This window comes from Chiloscyllium plagiosum, unplaced genomic scaffold (genome assembly GCF_037043375.1).
Source record: "Chiloscyllium plagiosum isolate Xiang-an unplaced genomic scaffold, Cpla_swu_hap1 HiC_scaffold_1, whole genome shotgun sequence".
Lineage (NCBI taxonomy): Eukaryota > Metazoa > Chordata > Chondrichthyes > Orectolobiformes > Hemiscylliidae > Chiloscyllium > Chiloscyllium plagiosum.
The window spans coordinates 101652574-101668984 of record NW_028270139.1 but is presented as its reverse complement, the minus strand read 5'-3'; the positions used below and the strand labels follow the sequence as shown (position 1 = coordinate 101668984).

Here is a 16411-nt window from a genome sequence, read left to right as displayed (position 1 = left end):
AGCCTTGATAACCAAGGAAATAAAGCAAGGCATCTAGTTAAAAACTTAGGCTTACAAAGTAACCGAGAGTAGTGGGAAACGGGAAGATTGGGAAAACTTTAAAAAGCAACAATGAACCATGAAGCAAGCAATAAAGAAAGGAAAGATAAATTATGAATGCATACTAGCACAAAATATGAAAAAGGTCAGAAAAGTTTTAATAAATATATAAAATGGAAAAGGCTGGCTTGAGTGGACATAGGTCCTTTGCAGGATGAGAAAGGAGAATTGATATTGGGTAATACTGAAACAGCAGAGGCCTTGAATAACTATTTTGTGACAGTCTTCACAGTGGAAGAACATGCCAAAGAATGGTGTAAGGACATTATGGACATGAAGACCTCAATTCAACTGTTATCACTAAAGGGGTAGTGTTGAGCAAACTTGAGGGCCTAAAGATAGGTAAGTCCCCGATCCTGGTGGAATTTCATCCGAGGGTGCTGAAAGAAATGATGGAAGTTATAGTAGGTCCGTTAGTGGTAATTTCCCAAAATTCACTGGACTCTGGGCAGGTCTCGGCGGACTGGAAGACAGTGAATGTCACGCCACTTTTTAAAAAAAGGGTGTAGGCAAAAGGCAGATAACTATAGGCCAGTTAGCTTAGCCTCAGGCATTTTCCCGACTACCGATGTTATCATTGAAGAAGAAAAACTGAGACATCTGGATAGGAACGATTCCATCGGGCAGATGCAGCATGAATTCAGGAAGGGAAGGTGGTGTTTGACAAACTTATTGGAGTTCTTTCAGGATGTAACAAATGCGTTGGATGGAGGGAACAAGTGGCTGTTGTATACTTGGATTTCCAGAAGGCGTTCGATAAGGGGCCACATAAAAGACTCATCTGTAAGATAAGAGTGCACGGAGTTGTGGGGTATATATTAGCATGGATCGAGGACTAGTTAACCAATAAAATGCAAAGATTTGGGATAAATGGGTGTTTCTCTGATTGGCGATCAGTGGTGAATGTGGTGTTGCAGGGATCAGCGTTGGGCCCGCAACTGTTAATGATATATCTAAATGGTTTGGAAGCGGGACAGTGTAATGTATCCACGCTTGCTGATGACATTAAATTGAGTGGAAAGGCAAACTATGAGAGGATCTCGAGGGTCTGCAGAGAGATTTAGATAGGTTGTGGGCGGGTCTGGTAGATGGAGGACAATGTTGGTAACTGTGAGGTTATCCACTTTGGAAGTAAAAGTAGTGGGTCAGAGTATTATTTAAATGGTGAAGGATTGCAGTATGTTATTATGCAGAGGGACTTAGGAGTGCTTGTACATGAATCGCTGAAAGTTGATTTGCAGGTGCAACAGGTAATCAGGAAGGCAAACGGAATATTGGCTTTCATTACTCGAGGGATTAAATTTAAGAGGAGGGAGGTTCTGCTGCAAATGTACAAGGTGTTGGTGAGGCCATACCTGGAGTATTGTGCACAATTCTGGTCTCCTTACCTAAGGAAGGATATCCTGACTTTGGAGGCGGTGCAGAGGAGGTTCACCAAGTTGATTCCGAAGATGAGGGGTTTATCCTCTGAGGTTGAGTCACCTGGGACCGTATTCGCTAGAATTTAGAATGAGAGGGGATCCTATAGCAATATATACAATTATGAAAGGGATAGATAAGACCGAGGCAGACAAGTTGTTTCCACTGGTGGGTGAGACTAGGACTAGGGGACTTGGTCTGAAGATTAAGGGGAGTAGGTTTAGGCCATTGAGGAGGAGGAACTGCTATTGCCAGACAGTAGTGAATCTATGGAATTTTCTGCCCAAGGAAACAATAGCGGCAGCTTCATTAAATATATTAAAGACACAGTTATTTGATTTTTCCATGGTTGGGAAATTAAGGGTTATGGGGATGATGCAAGTAGGAGGAGCTGAGATGATGGATAGATCAGCCATGATCTTAGTGAATGGTAGAGCAGACTCGGCTGGCCAAATGGCCCCCTCCTGCTTCTATTACTGTGAAACTTTGAAATTCAGGATCTTAAAATGGAATATTCTTAGAGTATAGAAGAAATGACGAGTATAAATGTTGTTTGCATTTCCAATTACACTAGTTGTCTATCTTTCAGGGGTTAAACTGTCTAATGGTCAAATGAGAAAAGTTGACTTTTGGCAATGATATAAAAGTATAATCTGTCCGACTACTTGGTCTGAGAAATGTTACAAAATAAGGAAGATACCAGTTGATAAATTTAGGACAAAAATGAGTTGTGAGGATCATAAACAACAGGAAAGAATTATTTGCCGAGTGGCATTCTGTTATATGCAAATATTTATTGCTAGATAATTCAATTCATAATCTTGATTTAATTTAAACACTAATCAAATATGCGGTGCAACATTTTGACAGCAATTCAATTGCTTCTTTAAATTGTCGTAAAAACTGATGCAAAATTGAAAAGGGACACACAATTTTTTTTATTATTTACCTGAAAGCATTGTTTTATGTTAGATTGCAATATTTTTGATGGTGATACCATTATGTATTGGTGCAATAATATGCTGTTAAACGGTGAAATATGTTGTTTGTCTTGGGTTGCCTTTCTGATATTTATTGTCTGATCTGTTAGCTCTGATCTCATTTGAATTGCAAGGTCTCAGACATTGATTGCAGTTGGAGAGCCTGAGTGGCTGTGAGCCTGCCAGTCGAAATGATGACGTTAGATCTTTCTAGCAAGCAGCAGCACCAGCAGTGTGTTTGCGCAGTATACTGCATTGCTTTGGCTGCTGTTTAACAAATAGCTGCTCTTCTATGAAATGGATATGTCAAAACCTTAATGTAAAAATTATATTACTCGAAGTCATCAAGCCAACAAAAGATACATTTCTATGTGAAAGACGATTGATGAAAGAGGAGGAAGCTGAGAACAATAGGTAAGGATAGGGTGGCAACCAAGTGAAAATCTCCACAATACAATTTTTTTTTAACAGTTCTGTTCAGATAACCTAATGGTCGATGCATTTTCGAGTGCTGTAATATTACCAGGATCAGTTAGTTAAAGTTATGATATTAATACTAAGATGTCACACAACATTATTCTAGAAGGTTGCCACGTTTAATAATGCAGATGACTGTTTTATGGGAGCTACTATGCTGTATTTTTGGATGTCGATGATGTTCACCAAAATACTGTAATGGCTGCTGTTTGTATTACTGGCATAAGATACTGTAGTGACTTGAGTGCACCACACGTCTTACATATAATAGTCAGTGACTGACTCAGATGTGCTGTTTAAAGCTTACTTTTAATGCCTGACAGCTGACGTTAGATCATTCTTTATTTCTGTCACTGCTGCACAGAATGAAAAAAAACTAGAGGTAAAGATATTGTGCTTTGTTATTACTGATTTACAAGGAGGAAGCTGGAATGATTTACTCTTACCCAATGGCTTCATGTTAGATAACAGACAGTGAATTAAGGTAGTATGCTCCATTAGTGACGTGGAGTGTTTTTGTGTTGAAGCTGCCATGCTGTATCTCTGGGTGGAGTGTATTTTTAAAAGACTATTCTGACAAGTATTTGTGATATTGGATCAAACCGATTCAATCTCAAACACTTCATCAACATAAGAAATCTCAAGAGGTTAGTGTTTTACAGTGAGTAGTTTCAAGTTTTTTCCACACCATTTAAAATAATTTGATGGGTATGCTCTGCAGTGAAGCCAGAGTTGAAGGTAATATTCAGCTACAGACTGCATTTGTCATTACATGACTGATTACAAGATTATACAATGCTTGATTAGCAGTGATGGTTGGAAATCCAATATAATGTCATATATTTGAAGATAAGTTTTGTTACCATTTTATGTGGTATCAAACTGTGCTTATTTTAGATTAAATCTTAAAGCTGGTTTTTCAAAAGCAGCATTGGATGATTGCAGATGTATGGTTTGTTTATTTTTAAATGTTTTGCCTTACTACATTTGGTGTGAAAAAAACCTACATTAAAGCATGGTGGCTTTATTTTGAATTCTCAGTCTGCCTTTTAATTTGCTTCATATTTGTATTATTAATTTTAATGTGTTCTTAGTAATATATTTTATCAAATAGCTTGGCACAAAATGTTGTGCATGAGAATACATTTTGTTTACTACCTCAATGATTTTTGAGGTTTCATGTTTTTGGTACTGTTTAAGTATTATTTGGTTCCTTTTATTCTGAAACACAAATATACTTGGATAGTTTGCTAAGTAGTTGCATGTAGGCTGTTTACAAGACTCTTGGGAGGAGACTGGCGAGAGCGCGACGCGGGGAATGCACAACAAAGCAATTTTTCCCCCATCTGGCAGCTGCACATAGTCAGAGATGAGATGTAACAGCTGAAAACCATCTGTGGGGGGTGGAAACACAAATTTTGACTCTTTTCCCTGAAGAACTAAGGAGATTTGTCATGGTTATTATTTTAATTGATTGAAGAAAACTAAAATGGGAGGGAAGGTGAATGCATCAGTTTTTTCCATGAGTTGTTGAAATGCATGTAATATAGACCATGAAATTTTGCAATTGCAAATTAGTAACTTTTATATATGATTTGCTATTTCTTTTTCCTCATAGTTACCTTTTGCAACTTTATCTCAAATTTAGTCAGCCAAGTGTTTGGCCACTTCAAAATTAAATAATAATTTGCAGCAAATGAAATGTTATTGCCTGTAGATAAATTCTGCTTTATTATTATGTAGTCATTGGTGAGCGCTACATGTAAAAATTTGAATAGTGCATATAGTTTGTGCACTATGATGTTTCATAGATGCATTCTTTGTTCCTCTATCCATTTCTATCTTCTTTCATGGTGCATCACCCCCCTCCCCTCCCCCCACCCCAAACTTATAGGTTTTCCTACTTGGACAAACCAGTAGATGTGATAGACAAGGTGATATACATGTTATTATTGGAATGTACTTGTTAATTTATACATTATGTGGTCCAAGGTGTGTAATTTACATAAATTTTAATATAATCAGTGTTAGAGTTTGATTTGAGCTAGTGGCATATGGAATTTGATCTGAGTGCTGGAATAGGTTTAATGATTAACTTGTAAACTCTGTAGCCATGATGATTTATTTGAAAAAGAGTATGAAAAAGAGTTTCGATTGTGTAATGGGGTTTTCATTGGCGGAGTTTTTTTAAACAAAATAACAAAGTAATTCAGTTTTCAGTTTAGGAGGTCGGAGACACTTTTTTTTTCCTTTTTTGATTAGGGGAAATGCCCATGGCTTGAACAAAACTTTTTAGTTTTGGTTTGGCAGGATTGCAGAACTCTTCTTTGGAGCTGCGTATCTAAAAGAATTGCTCTTGAGAAAGGTTGTTAAGAAATAACAGTTCTGTCTGTAATGAATTAAGTTTGAAAGTTCTAGACGAGGAGTGTTCGGTTAAAACCCTGAAGATGTCATTTGAAGCTAAAGATCTATTTTCCATTGTACAAAGGCTCAAGGAAGAGGCTCTCAGATTCACGAGATGGGGGATTGAAGCCAATATCAAGCCTTGAAGATGTGATGGAGAACAGTATTCTCTTTGATATAGAGTTGAAAAAGATGGTGCTGGAAAAGCGTAGCAGGTCGGGGAACATCCGAGGTGCTCTCCTGCTCCTAGGATGCTGCCTGACCTGCTGTGCTTTACCAACGCCACCCTTTTTGACTCTGAATCTGCAGTCCTCACTTTTTTTCTCTGATGTAGGTCCAGTAAAGGAGTACTTTGGGATTAATGTAATTGGCTGATTTGATTTTAACCTCAGCTCTATATCCCTGTGTGTCTCCAGTAATCTTTCATGGTAATCATGAATCTATGTATTTCTGCCTCAAAGATGTTCAGAAGATTCTGTATCCTCTTGAGGAAGGGAATTCCAAAAGTGCTCAAACTCTCCAGAGAAAAAATGTTTCTTCATGTCTGTTTTAAATGGGCAACTTCTTACTTTTAAACTGTCAATTCTAGTTCTTGATTCTCCCACAAGAGGAAACATTCTTTCAACATCCACCAAGTCAAGTCCCCTCAGGATCTTGTATGCTTCAATTAAATCAGTTTTGACTTTTCACAAGTATAGAGAATACAGACATAGCCTGAGTAGCCCTTTCTCTTAAGTGAATCCACAATTCCAAGTATTTGTCTAATGAAGGTTTCCTGATCTGCTTTGTATGTGTTAACATCCTTCTGTAAGTACAGTGACAAGTATTGTACAGTGACCCAGTCTCAAATCCTGCCATGGTAGATTGTGGAATTTGTATGAATAAAAATTTGGAATGAAGAGTCTAACTGTTGTCAATTGTCAGAAAAACCTATCTTGTTCACTAATGTCCTTCGGGGAAGGAAATTTGCTGTTGATAACCTGGCCTGGGCCTCAGCAGTGACGCTCACATTGAGCAAATGAATATTTTAAAAAGTCTGAGGTTTGCAATCTCTCACCATATAGATGGTATATTTCCTTTTTTTGTAGCCTTTACATGAAAATGGACAAATTCATCCTATTTCACATTGTACTCCATTTTATTGGCTCACTCACTTAACCTATCTGTGTTGCTTCATTGACTCATGGCCTGACCACCCTGGCCGACCCATTGTCTCAGCATGCTCCTGCCCCACTGAACTCATCACTACCTACCTCGACACTGTCCTATCCCTCCTAGTCCAGGAATTCCCCACATACGTTCGAGGCACCACCCATGCCCTCCACCTCCTCCAAGACTTCCGTTTTCCCGTCCCCCAACGCCTCATCTTTACCATGGATATCCAATCCTTCTACACCTCCATCCGCCATGACCAGGGCCTCCAAGCCCTCCGTTTTTTCCTCTCCAGACGTCCCCAACAGTACCCTTCCACCGACACTCCCATTCGTTTGGCCGAACTGGTCCTCACCCTTAACAATTTCTCCTTTGAATCCTCCCACTTCCTCCAGACCAAAGGGGTAGCCATGGGCACACGTATGGGCCCCAGCTATGCCTGTCTCTTTGTTGGCTACGTAGAGCAGTTGACCTTCCGTAATTACACCGGCACCACTCCCCACCTCTTCCTCCGCTACATTGATGACTGCATTGGCGCCACCTCATGCTCCCGCGAGGAGGTTGAGCAATTCATCAACTTCACCACCCCTTTCCGCCTTCCGCAAATACCGTTCCCTCCGTGACTACCTGGTCAGGTCCACACCTCCCTACAACGCACCTCCCATCCTGGCACTTTCCCCTGCCACCGTGGGAACTGTAAAACCTGCGCCCACACCTCCTCCCTCAGCTCTATCCAAGGCCCTAAAGGAGCCTTCCACATCCATCAAAGTTTTACATGCACATCCACTAATATCATTTATTGTATCCGTTGCTCCCGATGCGGTCTCCTCTACATTGGGGAGACTGGGTGCCTCCTAGCAGAGCGCTTTAGGGAACATCTCCAGAACACCCGTACCAATCAACCACACCGCCCTGTGGCCCAACATTTCAACTCCCCCTCCCACTCTGCTGAGGACATGGAAGTCCTGGGTCTCCTTCACCACCGCTCCCTCACCACCAGACGCCTGGAGGAAGAACGCCTCATCTTCCACCTCGGAACACTTCAACCCCAGGGTATCAATGTGGACTTCAACAGTTTCCTCATGACCCCTTCCCCCACCTCACCCTAGTTCCAAACTTCCAGCTCAGCATTGTCTCCATGACTTGTCCGGACTTGTCCTACCTGCCTATCTCCTTTTCCACCTATCCACTCCACCCTCTCCTCCCTGACCTATCACCTTCATCCCCTCCCCCACTCACCCATTGTACTCTATGCTACTTTCTCCCCACCCCCACCCTCCTCTAGCTTATCTCTCCACGCTTCAGGCTCACTGCCTTTATTCCTGATGAAGGGCTTTTGCTGCTACTTGAATGCTGCCTGAACTGCTGTGCTCTTCCAGCACCACTGATCCAGAATGTGGTTTCCAGCATCTGCAGTCATTGTTTTTACCTCTTTACAATTGTCTATCCTATCTACCTTTGCATCATCAGCCAATCTAGCTACCTTCACTCCCTTCATTATAAATTTTATTTAAATTGGAAAGTTGAGGCCCCAGCACTGAGCCTATGACAGAACAATTGTAGCCAATCTTCTGTCTATGCCAATGTGTTAGCCCCTACACCGTAAGTTTTTATTTTACACCATCATGTTTTATGTGGCACTTTTTTTTAACTGCCTTCTGGAAATCTAAGTACAATACATCCACTGACTACTTCAAGAATCCATAAGTTAGTTAAATTGGCGTTCTCTTGGTTCTGCTTGATTAACTTGAACTTGAACTTATCCAAGTCCTTTGTAACAGCTACGACCACTTTTCCTATGGCTGTAGTTTCCTGCTTTTCTGCTTCTCTCGTTTTTTTGAATAAATTTGTTATGTGATTAGATTAGATTACTTACAGTGTGGAAACAGGCCCTGCGGCCCAACAAGTCCACACCGACCCGCCGAAGCGCAACCCACCCAGACCCATTCCCCTACATTTACCCCTGCACCTAACACTACGGGCAATTTAGCATGGCCAATTCACCTGACCTGCACTTTTTTGGACTGTGGGAGGAAACCGGAGCACCCGGAGGAAACCCACGCAGACACGGGGAGAATGTGCAAACTCCACACAGTCAGTCACCTGAGGCGGGAATTGAACTCGGGTCTCTGGCGCTGTGAGGCAGCAGTGCTAACCACTGTGCCACCGTGCCGCCCACGGAAAGTATATTTGATACTTTCCAATCTAAAAGTTCCCTCTGCAACTAAACACTATTTGAAAATTCAAACCAATGCATCAATTATCTCTCCATCTATTTGTAAGACTCTGAGTTAAAATTTAGCAGGACCAATGGTTCTACGACCTGGGAACTTGTCAAAGTTTTGAATTGACAGCTCAGCGCCAAAGTAATGAGCGCCAAAACAGTTTAGAGCCAAAACGGCAGGGCCAAATGATCGGCGCCAAAAGTGGGAGGAGCGCCAAAACGTACCCGACCCGTCTAAGGAATCTTCAGGAAAAGATGTAGTTTGAAAGCTGTAGCTGGAGTACAAAGGGAATATGCTTCCTTAGAATGTAGTAAGAGAGGAGATGGTTCAGGGCTTATGAAATTTTACTTTCGAAATACTGACAGGGAAAATCAGATCACTGGAGTTGTCAGTGTTTTATCTTTAAAAGTGGAGGTATTATCTGATGCTTCAGATGAAGGACATAAGCCTATAAAATTGTCAAGAAACACTTGAGCAAGTCACTGATGCTGGCAGATAATTCTACTTCTCCTTCATTACCTCTTTTGGAAGATAAGATAGTAATTGGAGATGTACATAGATATTTAAAACCTACCTCATTATACATAGCTGGTGTAAAGGGTGACATGGTAAATGGAGAAGCTGTAGTGCGAGTATTGAAACAAATTCTGATAGAAGGAATTGACCTGATTTCACTGTCATTGGGTCAAAATCTTGCAATTACCACCACCATAATGGCATTGTGGGTCAACCCACAGCAGGTTGACTGCAACGGTTTCAGAAGGCAGTTCACCAACTTCTCAAGGGCAACTAGGGATGGGCAATAAATGCTGGCCAGCCAGCGATGCCCACTCTCCCACAAAATGAAAAAGTAAAATGACTGTTAAAATATTTCTGTCTCTAAGGATAGAGGTAGATGACACTGAAATGTGACAAGTGAAACAATCTGGACTATGCTGTGGGTAGATCTTGGGGCCCAAAGAATTAGGTGGGAAAAAGAGGAGTCTGTGAAACAGGAGATGACTTAGAAATTCAGTCAAGCTTTGAAAACTTAACTACAAAAGGTGAAAGGCTGATATGATTAACACATCTTCTTTGATAGAAAATACTGATTATCTCTGGATATCCAGTTACCCTGCTGCCACAAGCCTTAAAGCTTGTCTTTTTAATATTACTTGCCCATTATGTGTCATTCTGGCCCTGTTTAATCCTGGGTCTTGATTTCAGTGAAAAGGTGTACCGAGAGTCATACTCTGAGCCTACAGCCCTTTGGTCCAACTCATCTATGCTGACCAGATATCATAAATTAATCTTGTCCCATTTGGCCCATATCCCTCTAAACCCTTTTTACGTGCCTACCCAGATGCCTTTTAAATGTTTAATTGTACCAGTTTCCACTACTTCCTCTGACAGCCCATTCCATACACGCAGCACCCTCTGTCTGAAAAAGCTGTCCCTTTGGACCCTTTTAAATTTTTCCCCTCTTAACTTAAACCTATGCCCTCTAGCTTTGGACTTCCCCATGCTGGGGAAAAGACCTTGGCTATTCACCGTATCCATGCCCCTCATGATTTTATAAACCTCTATAAGGTCACCCCTCAGATTCTGACGCTCCAGGGATTATAGGCCAGTCGATTCAGCCTCTCCCTATAACTCAAACCTTCCAATCCTGGCAACATCCTTGTAAATCCTTTCTGCACCCTTTCAAGTTTCACAGCATCCTTCCTATAGCAGGGAGACCAGAAGTGCACACAGTATTCCAATTGTGGCCTAACCAATGTTGTGTACAGCCGCAACATGACCTCCCAACTCAATGCACTGACCAGTAAAGGCAAACATACCAAACACCTTCTCCACTATCCTCCACTGGCACTCCACTTTCAAGGAACTATGAACATGCATTAGAAGGTCTCTTTGCTCGGCAACACTCCTCAGGACTTTACCATTAAGTATATAAGTTGTGCTTTGATTTGCCTTTCCAAAATGTAGCAACTCACATTTATTTAAATTAAACTCCATCTGCCACTCCACAGCCCATTGGCCCATCTGATCAAGAACCCATTGTACTCTGAGGTAACCTTCTTCACTATCCACTACACCTCCAATTTTGGTATCATCTGCAAACTTACTAACTAAACCGCTTATGTTCACATCCAAATTATTTACATAAATGACCAAAAGCAGTGGACTCCGCGCCGATCCTTGTGGGATATTGCTGGTTACAGTCCTCCAGTCTGAAAAGCAACCCTTCACCACCACCGTCTGTCTTGTACCTTTTTGAGCCAGTTCTGTATCCAAATGGCTAGTTCTGTGTATGCGTGTGAGTCTATATATACTTATATATCAATGGTTGCAAGAGCAGGTCAAATGTGAGTAACCCATCTCCTGACTCCCTAAAGCCTGTCCAGCATCTGCAAGGCACATGTCAGTAGTGTGATGGTATACCTCTACTTGCCTGGCTGAGTGCACTCTAACAACACTTGGAACTTGACACCACCCAGAACAAAGCAGCCTGCTTGATTGACACCACATCCAAGCATCCATTCCCTCCACTACCAAAACTCAGCAGCAGTGTGCACTTTCTGCTAGATGCACTGCAGAAATTCATCAAAAGATCCTGCGACAGCACCTTCTAAACTCTCTCCATTTTTGTCTAGAAGGACAAGGGCAGTAGGTGGGAACACCACCATCTGCAAGTACCTCTGCAACCCACTCACCATTCTGACTTGGAAATATATTGCTGTTCCTTCACTGTTGCAGGATCAAAATCCTGGAATTCCCTCACTAATGACGTTGTGGTCTACCTACAGGATGTAGACTGTATTGGTCAAGGAGGCAGCTCACCACCATCTTAAGGGCAATTAGGGATGGGCAATAAATGCTGGCCAGCCAATGATGTCCACATCCTATAGAGAACAGAAGAAAAAAAGTCCACTAATTCTCCAGTAAATTAATTGAAGGACTATGTAACTGCTGTTTGCATCAATAATTTGTTGTTATCAGCCAAATTTGGGAAGAACATTTACGCCATTTGATTGAGCTGTTTGGCTACACAATACCAGTTTGTTTATAAATTTGACTGAGAGTGAATCCACCAAGGCAAAGGTGATTTATTTAGGCAATGTTGTGGGACAAGATTAAGTAGACCTCGAGCAGTTGAAACTAAGGGCTATTTTGGATTATTCTTTGCCTAGGAAAACTATGAAATTTTACTCTTTGTTGGTTTGAGTGGATTCTATCACAGACTTGAGCACTGTTCTTGCTCAACTTTAATGGTTGTTGAAGGAAGGCAGAGAATTTGAATGAAGGCAAGAACGTCAAAGTGGTTTTGAAAATTTGAAAGCTGTGCTGATAGCTGTAGCGGTTTTAGCTGTTCAAACTAGCTGTAGTGACAGGAGGGGGTTGTTTTACTGCTAGGTGCTTGAGATTGGAATTGAATATTCTGGTCACTATTTTTCAACAAACTGACCACATTTCAGCTAAAAAATTTTACAGTGGAAAAGGAGACTTCTGATGGCCCTACATCATTTTCAGAATTACGTACTAACTAGGAAGGAACTTATTTATACAGGCCACAATCCTTTAATTTTCTTGGAAAAGGTTTGGAGCAAGAACTTAGGATTGTTTTAGTGGAAATTAATTCTCCAACCATATAATTTGAAAATAGTTCATGTGCCTGGAAAAGAAAATATCATAGTGGAAGCTTTATTGAGAGCACATTTGAAAGAGAATAAATGGTGTTGAGACCATGATCTAATGTAAAATATGATTACTGAGTAATTAATTGTGTGTATAATGCCAATATGTTGCTATTATCATTTTGTTAGTACCTTAGTGAGTTTGAATTTGAATTGGTGGCATATGGGTTTTGGTCTTTGTGTCTGAAGAAATTAATGATTAACTTGTGGGTATTACTATGGTCATGGTCGATGTTTATTAAAAAAAAAACAGCGTGACTTCCTGGCATGTTGTGGAATTTTGTTTCCATAAGAGACTATTTAACAAGAAGACAAAGTAATCAGTCATGCATTAGGCTTTTAGTTTTGAAGGTCACAGATTGATTTGGAAATTACTGGGGGAGAAAAAAATCTTTTTAGTTTCACTTTGGCAGAAGTCTTGGCTGAAGGTGGATATGTAAAACAATTGTTCCTGAGAAAGGGAAGTAGTTTTGAGCTGTTAAGAAATAACAGTTCTTAGTCTAAGGAAGCTAGTTTGAAAGTTCGAGACCAGCGGCTTAGAACCTATTATACTACAGTGCTGCAAGAGCCCTTAAGGTCCATGTTTAATGCAAAGTATTTAGGGTACACCTGAACACAATTCTGCAGCATTTGTATCAGATTTGCTATTTTATTTCTTTTGAGTTTATTTATGTAAGTGAAAATCTGTATACGCTGCATCTTTTAAATAATATTCAGTAGGCTATTTTTGTGATGTTTAGAGATGTCTTGTTAGACATTCTTTTGATTTTCCAAAATCGATAATTAAATTTTGTGCAATTTTTCTTCCATCCTCAAGCTAAGTTTTTTTTTAAAAAGTACCTCAAGTACAGTATTTCAGGTGGACATGGTGCACTATGAAGTAAGGAATGCTGGGAAATTAGCAAACTCCAGCCCATTCTATGGACCAATAAGTATAATATCTACCCGTCAGTGACACATGCATGTGCTGGGTGTGAGGTGACTTTGTCTGTTCTGAACATCTGGAATATGGCAATACCTGGAGTTCAATAGACAACTGGGAAAGGATACAGACCCAACGTATTCTCTTTTAAGGTGAAATATAGCTGCAACAAACTCAGAGAACCTCAGATGTTCAGGAACATTCAGGACGATATAAGAAGGAAAAGAGAAACATTCAGCAGGCAAAAAGGGAACAAATCAATGAGGCCCTGGTACGTTAATAAAACATGTAGGGAGTAATTAAGAAAGCAATTAGGAGACCAGTGGGCACGTGAAAAAACACTGGTGTGTAAACTCTATCATAGGCATTTTGGCTGCAGGACGATTTTCCTTAAATGCTGCTCACATCATTGTTATCCCAGGAGTCCTCTCGGCTTGGCATGGTGTCCTCTCGGCCTGGCATGACGATCTCCCAGCGGCCCAGCATGGCGTTATGGTCTTCCGGATATACATGGCATTCTTTTGGACTGACATGGCCTCAGTGTGAACTTCCAGTCTTGAGGTGATTCCAGAGCAATTTCCCCACCTTATGAACACTGAGGTGAAGCCCTTCATGGTCTGGAGTTGAGGCCTAGTGCAGACTGGAGGCTAGGTGCCAGCATGGACTGGGTTGAAAGATCTGTTGTTCTGAACTTTTTTCTCTTTCTCCATTTTATAATTTTATTACCAAAATCTGCAATCTTCTTACTTCTCTATTTTTTTAAGAACTGCAAATGAAGAAGCTCTACCTCGGGACCTTTGAACCTAAAATGGCGCCGTAAGCGGTAATTTGTACACTTTGTACTCATTTGAGTACATGTGACAATAAAGCTGATTCAATTCGATTCAATTCAGATATGAAATTGAACAGCCTGAAAAAGATGAACTAGTCATAGAGTTGTAGAGTTATACAACATGGTAACAGACTTGTCCATGCTGGCCAGATAGCCTAAACTGATTTAGTTCCATTTGCCAGCATTTGGCCCATAACCCTCTAAACCCTTCCAATTCATGTACCCATCCAGATGCCTTTTAAATGTTATAATTGTACTTGCCTCCATCATCTCCTCTGGAAGCTCATTCCATACATAAATCTTTCCCTTCTCACCTTAAGCTATGAGGTCTAATTTTGGACTCCCCGACCCTAGGGAAAAAGATCTTGGCTATTAACCTTAAGCCGATGCGGTCTAATTTTGGACTCCCCTACCCTAAGGAAAAGACCTTGGCTATTAACTATCCATGCCCTTCATAACTTTATAAACCTAAGGTCTCCCTTCAGCCTCCAATGCTCGATGTGAAAAACTCCAGCATATTCAGCCTCTCCCTATAGCTCACATCCTCCTGTCTGCCAACAAATCTTTGAAGTTTAACAACAGTTTTCTTGTACCAGGGAGCCATCAATCCTGACGAACATTGATCATGACTAGAGATAATCTATAATTAGTGTCAAATTTTATTTTGATCACAAAATAAAAGGGCGGCATAGTGGCTCAGTGGTTAGTACTGCTGCCTCACAATGCCAGGGACCCGAGTTTGATTCCAACCTTTGTGCAAACTCCACACAGACAGTTGCCATTCTCCCCGTGTTTGCATGGGCTTCCTCTGGGTGCTCCGGTTTCCTCCCACAATCCAAAGACGTGCAGGTTAGGTGAGTTGGCCATGCTAAACTGCCCATTGTGTTCAGCGATGTGTAGGTTAGGTGCAATAGTTAAGGGTACATGTAAAGCAATAGGGAAATGGGTCTGGGTGGGTTATTCTTCGGAGGGTCGGTGTGGACTTGTTGAGCCAAAATAACCTGTTTCCATACTGTAGGGATTCTAGTACTAGTTCTAGTACTAAAATGTGGGTATTACTGGTAAGGCTAGAATTTATTGCCAATCTCTAACTACTCTTGAGATTCAAAGTTTGCGAGAAGATTTGTAGCTCAGGTGCTCGTTGTTGTGGTTCTGTTTGCCGAGCTGGGAATTTGTGTTGCAGACGTTTCGTCCCCTGTCTAGGTGACATCCTCAGTGCTTGGGAGCCTCCTGTGAAGCGCTTCTGTGATCTTTCCTCCAGCATTTGTAGTGGTTTGAATCTGCCGCTTCCGGTTGTCAGTGCCAGCTGTCCGTTGCAGTGGTCGGTATATTGGGTCCAGATCGATGTGCTTATTGATTGAATCTGTGGATGAGTGCCATGCCTGTAGGAATTCCCTGGCTGTTCTCTGTTTGGCTTGTGACAAGCCAAACAGAGAACAGCCAGGGAATTCCTAGAGGCATGGCACTCATCCACAGATTCAATCAATAAGCACATCGATCTGGACCCAATATACCGACCACTGCAACGGACAGCTGGCACTGACAACCGGAAGCGGCAGATTCAAACCACTACAAATGCTGGAGGAAAGATCACAGAAGCGCTTCACAGGAGGCTCCCAAGCACTGAGGATGTCACCTAGACAGGGGACGAAACGTCTGCAACACAAATTCCCAGCTCGGCAAACAGAACCACAACAACTCTTGAGATGTTGTATTCTGGACAATTTCAGAGGGTAGCTCAGAGTTGACCTCATTGCTGTGGGTCTGGTGTCATATTTTGGTCCAACATTCCTTTGCTAAAGGAGGAGATTTCACCCTTTCTTGTTCTAAGACCTCTCACCAGTGTTATAAAAATTCCAAAGCCCTGTGACGTGACAGTATTTACTATGGAATATTCAGTTACACAACTGCAACACGTATTATTTCTGTTTTACTTTCAAATGTGAAATGTATTGTTGTTATTATGCAATGGTTCTGTTAAGATTTGGAGCCTTGTTCAACAAACACCAATGAATATCATGTTCAGTGTGTTTATTGAGCTCAGTTATGCCCAAGCTAGATTGTTACAGACCTTAGTGGTTTGTCACTATGAGGTTATTAGATGATCTGTGTGTGATTGGTAGTTTGTCACTGGGGCGATGAGAGGACTGATGTAGTGCCTGCTTTCAATTGTTCATTATGAACTCAGCTCTTGAGAGTGAATGCTAATTCCTTCTCAAAACAGT

The 16411-nt window shown here is 41.2% G+C and overlaps 1 protein-coding gene across 8 annotated transcripts in view; it reads left to right on the top strand.

The window, feature by feature from the left end:
• Positions 1 to 16411, top strand: part of rusc2 (RUN and SH3 domain containing 2) — a 129947-nt gene that overhangs the window by 42849 nt on the left and 70687 nt on the right. For 3 of the 8 annotated variants that reach the window (XM_043688120.2, XM_043688062.2, XM_087989392.1), the window contains exon 1: positions 2737 to 2912. The exons of 3 other annotated variants lie outside the window; for them this stretch is intronic. The gene's annotated coding sequence lies outside the window, so the exon portion shown is untranslated. Of the gene's footprint in view, positions 1 to 2735; positions 2913 to 3488; positions 3623 to 16411 lie in introns of those variants that run through there. 2 more of the 8 variants (XR_006311386.2, XM_043688097.2) reach the window with 2 other exon arrangements.